We start from the raw sequence: 12501 nt of genomic DNA, 5'->3' as shown, positions 1-12501 counted from the left end.
TCTCACATTGTTCATCTTTGCATCATCTTGCAGGTGATGGATTATTCTTTCCTGCATCCTTGTTGTTTTTAAGAGATCCTTTCTTACCTTTTCACTAGCTCCATCAGCATCTTCAAGATCTGAAGCTCTGTCTTTGCATTGATTTAAATGATTTTGTAAGCTTGTGATTGAGATTTTAATTTCCTCTATATCTCTTTGACTCTGCTTCATGCGTTCTATTTCTTTCCTGTATTACTCATTCAGGGAATCCATCATTTTTCTAATCTCTATTTTTTTTATTAATATCTTCTTTAGAAGCAGTTATAAATTCTTTTACTGCAGTGCTTTTTTCAGATTGGGTTTCCTGCCTATGTTTCTGTAATTGCTTCTTTACTTCAGATGCTATGAGTTCTGAGAGTTATTTTTTTATTTCAGAAAAGAATTGTGCTCTGATTTCCTTCATATCTTTCTGCTGTTGCTTATTTACTATCGACGCTATTAATTCATGCATTTGAGCCAAGCTAGTGTCCTCCCCACTTGTTCTGGGTGGGCACTGGGTTTCTTCCATATGTTTCTGCATTTGATTCTTTAGTGCAGATGATATTAATTCAGGGATTTCTTTTTTTATTTCCAATCTGAAGTCCTCTATATCTTTCTGCAGCTGTTTCTTTATTTCAGATTCCGTTGATTCATTGCTTTCAGCTGTGTGATTTCCAATTTGTTCTGTGTTAGTGTCCTCTGTTCTTGTTACGGGTGGGCTTGGGTTCTGAGGTTGCATTTTATTCCTTCTCGTCATTTTGTGTAGCACTGTCTTCTGACCTTTGTTGTAGATCTTTGCTGTAGTTATAATCTTCACATGTACTGAAGTTCAGGTGCAGCTCTACAAAGTTTGGACTTATCCAGCTGTGTCTGACTTGGGTCTGGCTGCTGTGCTCAGCTCCTTCCCACTGCTGCCCTTGGGGGTGAACCTGTTGTGCCCCTGTGGTGAGATGTTCTGCTCCTGGACTAGCTGGGTGGATCTATCCTCTACACACTCTGCAGAGATTGCAGCTGCAGAGTTACATCCCATGCATGTATGCCAGGCCTGAGCTGTGCCTGGAGAGCGCAAAGTGAAGTAGGGGGAAGAGGAAGCTCTCCCACACACTCACAGGACCTGGGCTAGGACTGAGTCTGGGGTTCCCGGAACGCAGCAGAAATTTCTACTCAGCGGGCGGGGTGGGGGAGGTTTGCGGAGTGGTGGGGGGCGGCCCGAGGGGGTGGGAGAGGGTCCGACCCATGCTGCGCCTGGGCTGGGACTGGTCCTGCCGGCGCAGGGTAGCAGGAAGCTCTCCCACACACTCACTGGACCTGGGCTAGGACTGGGTCTGGGGGTTCCCGGAACGCGGCAGCTGGATATGGATTGTCACTTCACAGTAACACTGACTGCAGAAGTGTCTCCGTCTTGGATGCCCTGAGTGCCTGGCCAGCGGCCTTACACAATAGACTGATGTTAGAAAATGCCAAAGCTTCCTTTAAAACGCTGAGTCCTCTCCCTCTTATTTTTTTCTTTCTATATTTAGGACAGCGTCTACAGTATCTAGAGGGTCTATGGGGTCTGCGTGGTCTACAGGGCCTGCGGGGCTTGCAGGGCCTATGAGGTCTATGGGGCCTGCGGGGCCTGCATGATCTACAAGGTCTACAGGGTCTATAGGGTCCACAGGGCCTACAGGGTCTACAGGGCTTACAGGGTCTACAGGGTCTACAGGGTCTCACTATGTAGATTGGACTCATAGTGATTCTCCTGTTTTCAGCCTCCAGGTGCTTGGATTACAGGCATGTGCCACCATGCCCAGTCTCAATTGCCATCTCAGCATGCCCCAGGGGCAGGGCTGGCATGGCATGCCAGGGATCAAACCCTGGCTGCTGCGCTCTGCCTAAGCAGGCACTTTAGTCCCCTAAGCTATCAGGTGGCCCTACGAGTCATTTCTTTTAAGCCAGTATTAAGTCAAGAGAAATCGTCAACAAAATGGAGCAGCTAGTGTCCTGTGTCTAAGCTGAAATTTTACATATGGTAGCAGTCACTGAATTATCTGTAGCTAATTGGTCTCTACTGAAATAGGCAATTATGCATGCTCTGGGTTATTGAATGGTCCATATCTTAGGTGTTTGCCCAATTAGATATTACCTAAACTATGAATTTACATTGATTAATTTTTCTAGACAAGACTATTGTGGATTTTAGCTTGCTTTTTCTTCCATTGAAGTTATTTCTATGAGGCACTAACTTGAGACGCATTATCCTTGGCAGGTACCATAGTGAACTTTCTTACGCCATAGAGAATGAGAGCACACCGTACAGAAACAAGGTGTGCGCTGCCTGAGTCCAGCGTGTCGAACGTCTTGACGTTTACTGCGTATCACACATGCATGAACCATATGGTGCCCCACACACATGCACACAGAATGTACACCCTTCAATAATACATACATGCATGCGAACACACACATACATGCATAATTTTTTAAAAGGAAGGTTTCAACTGGAGCTGGTTTATATAGAAGTCCAGGGACTAACATAAGATATGCTTTATATTTCTTAGGAAAAACATTTTTTAAACTGTGGATCAAATTTATGGTGAAACAAATGCTGAGCTATGAACCATCTAATTCTCAAAGATCTCATGTCCCTGGAGCGCGGGAAAGAGACAGAGAGCAAAGCCGCAAGGCGCCTGAGCAGCGCGGCAGGCAGGGGCAGCGTGGCAGGCACAGGCGCCGTCCTCAGACCTGGCCCTCACAGAGCAGCTCTTTGTGCAATCTTCATGCTACATTTTGAAGTTAACACTTTTCCCTTTTCTGTCAGAGAAGCACCTCAGAGATGTGGTCCTCCTGAGTGGCACGCGCACTGTCTTGGATCGGCACTTCACTCCTGAGCTCCGGAGCCACACTGACAGCACAGCAAGGCAGCCCAGGGCTTCTTTCGGCTCCTGCGGCTTTCCTCAATGCTTGGCCACCCCCAGAATTGCATGGCTCACCCTGAACACTGCACTCACTAAGAGAAAGAATGGGCTCCCCAGTGGATATTGAGCAGTTCCAAACCTGTGACATCCTGGAGAAGACAGCTATGGAGACAATGGAGAGCCACAGTCACAGGGTGAGGAGGAAGTGGGTCTGGTGCGTGCAGTACGAGGGAGTTTGGAGCGCGGAATGTCCTAGGACAGACTCCATAGATGCATAAGCAATGGCGTGCTTGAAGCGGGGAGAAGGTTCACGCAGCTCCGCGCACGTGTGATGACTTGCGTCTCCAGCACACTTCTGGCCCTCCCTAGAGCACTCACAGCATCAGAGGGAAGCTGCACCCTCTGTAGTCACCACCATCCTTGGTGCCTGCAACAACGTGTGGTGCCTTTCACTGCAGACACAAGCAAGCATGCTCTTGCAGTGGTTGACGGAGGGTGTAGCAGCTGTGGGAGCCCAGATGGTGGAGAGCGAGGTACCGTGGGCCTGGTCCTTGGCACCGAGAGGATTCCCCTTGGGACCTGTGGCCTGGGTGACCGCAGCCAGACCCCTCCATGCGGTTGCTGATGTGGTCTGAGTTGAGGGTGGAGACAGAGGCTGGGGAACCCCTGCAGCCTCCCGCTACCTTGCCTCAGAGCCTGACACTGCTCTGAACATGGAGCACACGGCTCTCCCTCTTGCAGTCTACCACCCACCACAACCAAGAAATCCACACGTTGAGGTAAGGAATGCTTTTCTGAGTTATGGTGTTGGGGGTCCCTGGACGCGTTCCCTGGACTCCTGCAGCTGGGCAGCAGGTGAGGGTCTGGCACAGAGCAGGGTGTGAATCAGGTTGGCACAGATGCCAGGCAGGGGCAGCACAGGGCGAGGACGCGTCGTCAGGGGCCAGGCATGTGGGTCGCCACAGAAACTTGGAACCCCGATTCTGGTATCTTTACTCCATCGCAGTGGTGCAAGCAGGGGAATCCTGGATTTCTGGGAATCAAACCTCGGGCTGTAGAGGCACCAGTGCATGGGCGCAATTAGCTCTTCACAAAATGTGAGTGAGGCAGGAGGCTGCCCTCTGCACGTGGCAGGACCCAGGGACCAGCCAGAAGTGAGTGACGTGAAAGTGGAAGGTGCTCCTGAGGGCACTGCAGGCTGGACCGAGAGGGCCCACTGTCACCGAGCTAAGCTGCTCAGGCTGGACTCGGCCTCCTGAGAGCGTCCTGGCTCAGCCTCCTGAGTCGATGGGGTCATGGGACCGTGCTAGCGGTCATGCCCAGTGACGAGAGAGCATCTCCACTTGTGCACGCGAGCACACCTTAGCAACGTGCACAGTCGGGAAAAGTAATAATAAATTATGAATAAGCTTGCTTTCTCTCCGAAGTAAAAGCTGAGGTAATACTTTAACACTAAGTAATTACATTAATTCTAAGAGAGAAAAATCATATATATCTCACAAATCCACAGTATCTGATCACATTTAACAGTGTTAAAAAAGTAAAGCCCTAGAAAACGAGCAACAGTTTGAAACTCCTCCATTGATAGTTCACGTGACGCATAACAATGCCCCGGCCGTCCTCACTACTGGCGAGATACTCATCAGGAGAGAAATTGTGACATTCAGCGCCACAACTCCTGGTTCACGCAGTCAGGGCGCCGGGAGAGGACTTAAGCTACGCGCATTGTAAAGAAGGAAGCTGTTGCTCGCAAGCCTCAGACTTTCTAGCGGGGACCACAGCGCCACCGCGTCTCGGGAGCACGCCTACGTGCTCCCCGGGCAGTCTGCATCCGCGCGTGCTCGCAGCGCACGTGCAGTGCGACGCCCGCGGTCCGCGCCGACCCTCCCGCGGCCGCCCGCTCCACCCCTCGGTCCCCTCTGGACACAGTCGCCTCCTGGTTCCCAAGGTGACATGCTCGCAGCGAGCCTGAGCGATTTCCTGGCCCGCCCTAGAGGCCTTGACCTCTCCCCCGCGGCCGGCCGCCGGCAGGGAGGGCTCTGCGCCGTGACCCTGCGGACCGCGCCTGCCTCTGCGGGTCGCCCTGAGCGTGCCCTCGGGCTGTGCGCAGCCCGGCTGAGGACCTGCCCTGCCCGCCTCACCCGGTGGCTCTCTCCGCTGCGCTGCCCTGAAGGGGCGGCTCTCCCCCGCAGCACGCCGCCCCAGGTCTCTTCGTTGCCACAGGCCTGAGAGCTGCGCAGCAGCAGCGGGTCAGGCCTGGACACCACGGGCAGGACAAGCGCCCTCTCCCGTACGTGCTGCGCTGCGTCTGTCCTGTAAGCTGCAGGTACAAGGCCCAGACCCGGGGTTCCTAGAGCCTTGGCCCCATCCTCCTCCCAGCAGGCGCCCCAAAATCCAGACTTGGGACAGCAGCTGAGTCAGGGAAGTGCCCTGCAGCTGCACCAAAAGATGAGATGAAGACAGCGTGGGTGCTCCCGAAGGAGCACCGCTCTGTCGCGAGCCAGGACGAGCCTGCCACAGCCCCTTCACAGAAACACAGCTGTCCTGGTCCCTTTTCTGTCATTGCTGAGACAAAATACCTGATGCTGAAAACTGGGGGGGTTATTTAACTCCAGTTAGTGGAGATGCCAGTGCACAATCAGCTGGATCAGGGGCAGGGTGGCCCACGGCAGAGGGCAAGAGCTCACGGCACTGGAAAACACAAAGAGCCACAAGAGCAAAAAGGAGGAGCAGAGAGGAGGCCTCTCTCCCTGCCTTCTGTTGCGTGCAGGCTTCCTAGGCTGGCTGTAGCACTTACACCCGTAGCCTCAGCATTGGACCAGGAGTCAAGCACAAACTCCAAAAGCTGCCGCGTGACTTCGGGAGGCTTTGGGGAACATCTAGACACAAACCGCACCATCCCCTCCCAGACAACAGCGCTTGTGCCTGCAGGCCAGTGCACAGCGCTGATCTAGACAGACACTGTTGCATCGGATAACTCAAAGGAAACAGGGACCTAAATATAAACCATGCAATTCAAAATTTGTTTAGGAGAACAGGACCTTGAGCCCAGTGGTGAGTTGGCATGTGGCACAGTGCACAATTCAAGAGAGAAAAAATTGACAAGTGGAAGTTTATTGGACTATTCAGCTCTGTGAGGGTCACAGGCAGGGAACTTGGAGCACAAGCTGTAGGCCAGGAGGGAACGGCCACCACACCAAGGGCAAACCTTCCACTCACACACCCACATGGATGCCCACAGCAGCTCTACTGAGAAGTGAAAGACGCCAGTTTGAAAAGGTTTGTGTACTGTGAGATTCTAACTCTGTGATGTTTGAGAAAAAAACAAAAATATGGGCACAGTGAGGGGTCATTTTAGCTGGCATCCCATGAGACAGGGTGAATGGACAGGGCTACAGGAATTAAAATTAATTAAAATTAATTTTAAAAATTAAAATTAAAATTGTCAGAGATGGGTATTCCATTGTCATTTAAATATTATAGGAGTGTGAATTCAGCAAAATATTCCAATATAGTCCAATAGTCCATAATAGCAGTGGGTTATCCATAGGACTGGCAATGTCAGAAGTTGTTGACTTGAGCCTTTTACAGCTCAGCATATTAATATGGTTTTACTTTTTATGCTCCTGTTTATACTTTTCTGCTGAATGGTTAAGACCAAGATAAAGCAAGAGCTGTATAACAAGAAATGTAACTTTTGTATCTGACAATGTACAGAATAGCATAGATATACAGCTACTTTCTCTTAGTTCAAAGAAAGATTTGTAATAGTAGTGTTTAGACAAGATATCATGTCTGCATCTTGTACTATGAATAACTACTAGAAGACAATATGCAACGTATTAATTATTGTAACTGTCCTATGAACCTGTTTTGAAACTGTCTCATTGCTATTTGTTTCTCAATAAAATTAATTTAAAGAAAGGATTGCTCATTCAACTCAAAAGTTGAAGCAAGTCAAATGTTAACAGGGTTGAACAAATACAACATTATATTCTGTAAGCCGTCAGAAGGTGGGCATTTTGGGACATTTCGCAGCTATTGCTTTTGTTGTATGAATTTTCATAGAAATAGCATGGAGTTGTGGTGATGTATTGTAGATTCCAAGCAGAGAATCAGAAAACAGGAGCGGAGAGTCCAAGCAGGGGTCGTACTGGAGAATCCTGGGGAAGCCTGGATACAATTGCAAGGCTAGTGGACAGGGAAGCGACCCCCTTGAAGAGACAGAGACTGTGCGGAAAAATGAAAGCCAAAAGAGCGTCAGTGTCTGGAGAGGTGAGAGCATGTGTGCCCCTGTGACAGAGCAGAGTGACACTTGTGTGTGCGCACACACACACACACACACACACACACAGAAGCTAGGAGAAGCCATTAGACGAAGTAATATTTCAAGGTTTTGAAGATAAAGTTAATTCTACTTATCAGAAAGCAGCACAAAGAGAGAAATGGAAAGGGAGAAAAAAATAATCCAGACCAGTCCAAGTTCTAATACCTGAATAATTCAAGACAGAATTCACAGGAAGGGAGAGCGTTCTTGCTTTTCAGGACGAAGGATGGTGGAAGAGCAACCTAGTTCCCAGTCCTCTCAACACTACTGGAGACAGGGCAAGCCACTCCCGGCTTGCCAGGAGAGGGAAGCCCCACACGCTGGACCTCGAGACGGAGCTGGATGCCCAGCATCACTGAGAGCCTACGGGGCGAGGGAGGGCTCCTCTGCTACCCGAGAAACAGTACTGCAAAGCTGGCTTCTCACAGTGCCAGCTGCTGACAAGCCATTAGTACCTACTCTGAGCACTGAAGTCCCTCAAGTGAACTCCTGCAAATCCGCACTTCGGTGCTGCAGAGGGAGGTGGTGTGCAGGGGAAGAGGGTCCCTGGGCAAGGGGAAAGGGAAGTGGTCCTGGGTGGGATGGGGTCTGGTTGCAGGGGTGCGGGGAGATGGAGGCCTGATAAAGCCTAGCCAGAGCAGGCGGAGCTCTCCAGGGAAGACCCAGTCCTCCACAGGAGCAGCAGTAGAGCAGCAGCAGGTGGGAAGCATGGAGGGAGGAGGTCGGGGCTGCTAGTGCACAGAGGGCAGGACATGGGCAGCGCTGGGCCAGCAGGGGGCCTCAGGGCTGCCCAGCCTTGGGACACAGGGGCAGAGCCGGCACTGCGGTCAGTCAGCAAGACGAGGGTGGGAGGAAGAGAGGAGGACGGATGGGAGGCCTTGCAAGGGAGCGCCAGGCAACCTGGAGCCCGATCAGCATCTGCACAAAGTCGAAATGAACAAGCATTGACTAAAGGGCAGTTGGTGGAACCAAAGGCCTAAACACAAAAGATGAAATAGTTGGGCATACTGGCCTGGGGCAGGGCGGGCAGCTCAAGGGTGCCATTGGGCGGGAAGCCTGGGCTTGTTAGATTGTGAGCAAACACAGCTCTACTAAAATAAAAGCCAGATTGAAAGCCAAGTAATGAGGGAAGGCCAGGACCAAATGCTGAAGAGTTAACGTATTTGCTCAAATTCCAATTTACATCCACTTGAGTATGCAGGCGCGCTGTGGGCACTGACACAAGAAGCAGGGTGATGTCTACCGAGCTGCCATGTATGGTCCATGTGTGTGAAGACGGAGGCTCTCAGAGGCAGGCTGCACAGGGCAGATCTATGTTTAATCTGTCAGGTAATGAGAGTCAGTGGTAAGTACGGGCCCGACTCGGTCTAGAGCTCATCTTATGGGGGTACAGTGTATGAGGTGGACTCCTCTGTTTGGTGTAAAATATAACAAAATCATGTAATAATTATAATTTGTTTCTGCTGAATGATAGAGCCCTGTGGACACCTCAAGCAGCATCAATTATGGTTTTATGCATAATTAAACTGCACAGCTAATTAGAGTACAATGAAATAAAAAGATCAACTAAAAATAATGGAAATTCTCCACAGGGATAGAAAAACAGCTTTATGAGGGTAAATGACTTCTATACAATGTCACTGAAGGCACCCAGCTAGAATCCCAAGTGAGACATGCATTTCAGGTCTGGATTTCTTCATTTATTTGTAATTAGCTAATTCTATTGTAGTTTTGCCAGAAAAATTGAACAGAAAGATGCTCTGTTTACAGCTGGAGGACCTGCAACCATCAGCTGACTCATGTAAGAAAATTAAATAGTGCATGCAGATCAGAAACGACCCACAAATGTTGCTACTAATTGCTCCCCAAAACCTGGAGAAGTGCGGCTCTGCGTTGTGTGGAAGAGGCTTGCTTGAGTCGGCATCATGTTCTGCCCGGTCACACCAAATAGTAGTGCTTCTTCTCTTTATTTACACACCTTTCACTTTTTAAAAACTTGATTTCTTTATTTTTAAAGAATATAAAATAACAAAAAGCAGCATTAGAAATAATACAACATTTCACTAAACAAAGTAATAGAAATCCAACAACGGTTGCTGGATTGCGTGATGCTGTCTTCAGGTTAGTTGTTTGGGTTACCAGATATAAAGGTGTAAGATTCATTTAAAGAAAAATAAAACAATAACAAAAAAGTTATAAGACATTCAGAAGAGGAAAAAATCAGTTAAAAAATTTTAACAATGAACTGCTCCTTTCAAAAGACCAGCAGAAATCAACAATACAATTATCCAAACTATTCTGCATATACCTAAATGTATCTTTTCCACTTCCTTTATTTGCCTTTTCCTCATCCCAGTTTTTCCTTCACATTGAACAAATCCTTTCCCTTTCACAGTATGTGCTGTACCTTTCAGATTTCAATTTATTCTTTCAGGTTCTCACATTAGTGAGATAATATGATGTTTGCAAATGTGGATCTGATTTATTTCACTCATCAATAGTCTTTAGCTGCATCCATTTATCTGTCATACCCTTGAATTTATCTTTTTTAATAGCTGAGTAATACTCCATTGTGTAAAAACACCTTATTTTTTTTATCCATTCCTTAGTTGATGGGCACTTGGGTTCTTTCCAAGATTTAGCTATGACAGATTGTGCTGCTATAAACATGGGTGCACACATGTCACTGTGGAATGATGATTTCAGTTCTTTTGGAAAAAAATTCCTAGGAGAGGAATAGCTGGCTTGAATGGGCCCTCCAATTTTGCTTTTTGAGGAATCTCCCCACTGATTTCCACAATGGTTGCACCAGCCTGCACTCCCATCAGCGGTAGAGAAGAGTTGCTTTTCCCCCACAGCCTCTCCAGCGTTTGTTATTGGTTGACTTCTTGATGGCAGTACTTTGCATCTTTTGAATGAACAGTGATGTTGAACATTTGTTTATTTGCCTTTTGTATCCCTTCTTGTGTGAAGTATACATCTCAGATGCCCATTTCTGGATTGGGTCTTGGAATTTGGAGGCCTGATTTTTTTTTAAAGTTCTTTGTATGTTCTAGAGAGGAGTCCCGTATCTGAAGGATAGTCTGTTAATGTTTCCCACTTTGTGGGCTTTCTTTTCACCCTGCTGGTGATTTGTGCTGAGGTGCAGAAACTTTTCAAGAAGATGAGCTCCCAATTGTTGATTCTTCGGCTGATTTCCTGTGTGGTTTGGCTTCTGTTTGTGAACTCTTTACCTGCTCCCGAGGTACTTAAGGTTCCTACTTACTTTCTCTTCCAGAAGATTTAGTGCCTCAGTTTCTATATTTAAACATTAGATCTATGTTGACTGTACTTTTGTGCGTGGTGATAGGCAGGGTCTATTTTAAGCCTTCAGCACGTGGAAGCCAGTTTTTCTGTCACCATTTATTAAAGAGGCTGTCTTTGTCCCAGTGAACGTGTTTGGCATCTTTTGCAAAGGCAAGGTGGCTGAGTGTCTTTGTAGTTGTGTCTACATCTTTCACTCTGTTCCACTGATCCTCAGGTCTATTTTTTTTTTTAAACAAGTACCGTGCTGATTTTATCACAATAGCTTTGTAGTATAATTTCAAGTCAGGGATTGTGATGCCTCCTGCTTTTTTTACTCAGGATTGCTTTTGCTATTCTAGGTCTTCTGGTTCCAGATGAATTTTATAAATGTTTTTTTTTTCTAGATCTGTGAGATATATTAATGGCATTTAAATTTGGATTGCATTGAATGTGCATAACAGTTTTGGGATTATGGCCATTTTCACAGTGCTGGTTCTTCCTATTCAGCAGCAAGGAATATCTCTTGTTTTATGAAATCCTCCTTAACCTCTTTTCAGAGTACCATATATTTCACTGTATAAATCTTTGACTTCCTTTATTAGATCGATTCTGAGTATTTCATTTTGGGGGTCGTTATTGTGAAAGGTGTGGCTTCCATAATTTCTCTCTTGGTGCAGTTGTTGTTTGTGTGCGGAGGTGCTGGTGAGTGCTGACTTTGGATCCTGCTACACTCCAGAACTTGGCTGTTAAATCTCCAAGTCTCTCAGTGGAGTTCTTGGGATCTTCTATGCACACTATCAAGTCACCTGCAAATAATGATAATTTATGGGAAAGGAAGAAGTGAAATTATCATTCTGTACATTTCACCTTGATGAAATGAATATTGCTGTTCCTTACTTCTGAAGTATTTTGTGATAACTGATTCTGAGAAATAGAGCAGCACCTTGTGCTTTTGCATAGTGCGTGTCTCACCGCTTTCCTTCTGCTGAGAGCCAAGGGCAGTTCCCCACGCAGGGTGTGAGGTTCCTGTTTGCAGCATCAGCACTCCTGACTGTAGATTCTTCCCTCTCCTTTGCACTCTGAGATTTGGTCCTGCGATATCTGCATGACCTCTTCCCTGCCAGAACTCCTGACATAACTTTAACTTATTAAACATAAATGTCATTGCCTTTAAAATGTAACCAAACTGTAGAAATTAAGTCTCAACTGATCTTAATGTATAACTCCGACCGCAAGGCTCCGGGGAGTGGGCTTCTCTGCAGAGTGGCCCCTCGTGCCTGTGGGAGTCTCATGCTTGCAAAGCCTGGTGCTGTTTTTGTCTTGTTCTACCGTAGCTTTAACAGAGGCTAGATCTAATACTCAGTGTCTCGTGCTAGAACCAGAGGTCCCTGTGCTAATTTCTAGGTAAAATCGATCGTGCCTGCACTGCAAGCTGGATTGGAGTCTTGGTGTATTAAGATGAAAGACTTCACTGGCTTCAAGGGTGTTTCAGCCAAAGCCAGCACATCCCTACCATGCGGGCGTCTCCCGGCCCGACTGACCCTACTGTGCAAGGCCATAGCGTCCCCTCCACAGGCTGCAGTGCCACCTCCCAGCGCCATGGCCATGAAGCTACGGCACGCCCCACTGGCACTCCACAGAGCACAGGCCCCCTCGGCTGCCAGGCCGCCTTGGCCGTGCACATCCTGCCCTCCAGAACCGGGGGCAGTAGGAGCCTGTTGCTCACGATGGCTCTGTCTGCAGTGTCTGTCATGTCTGTCACAGCATCTGGCTTTGCCATAGCTGTAAAGAAGCCATTAAAGCTTTCAAGAGTACTACAGCAGGCAGGGCCGGCCGCTGCGTGGGCCAGGTAAAGCCGCCTCAGCTGCACAGCAGTCCCTTCCTGCGCGCACCTGTCATTGCAGCAACGTTACCACAGTGGCAGGTGTGGGAAGCAGCACCTGCGAGGCGCCCCATTGCTCATCTGCCCACAGC

Source organism: Octodon degus, unplaced genomic scaffold (assembly GCF_000260255.1).
Source record: "Octodon degus isolate 3935 unplaced genomic scaffold, OctDeg1.0 scaffold00155, whole genome shotgun sequence".
Lineage (NCBI taxonomy): Eukaryota > Metazoa > Chordata > Mammalia > Rodentia > Octodontidae > Octodon > Octodon degus.
This window is presented reverse-complemented; position numbering follows the sequence as displayed.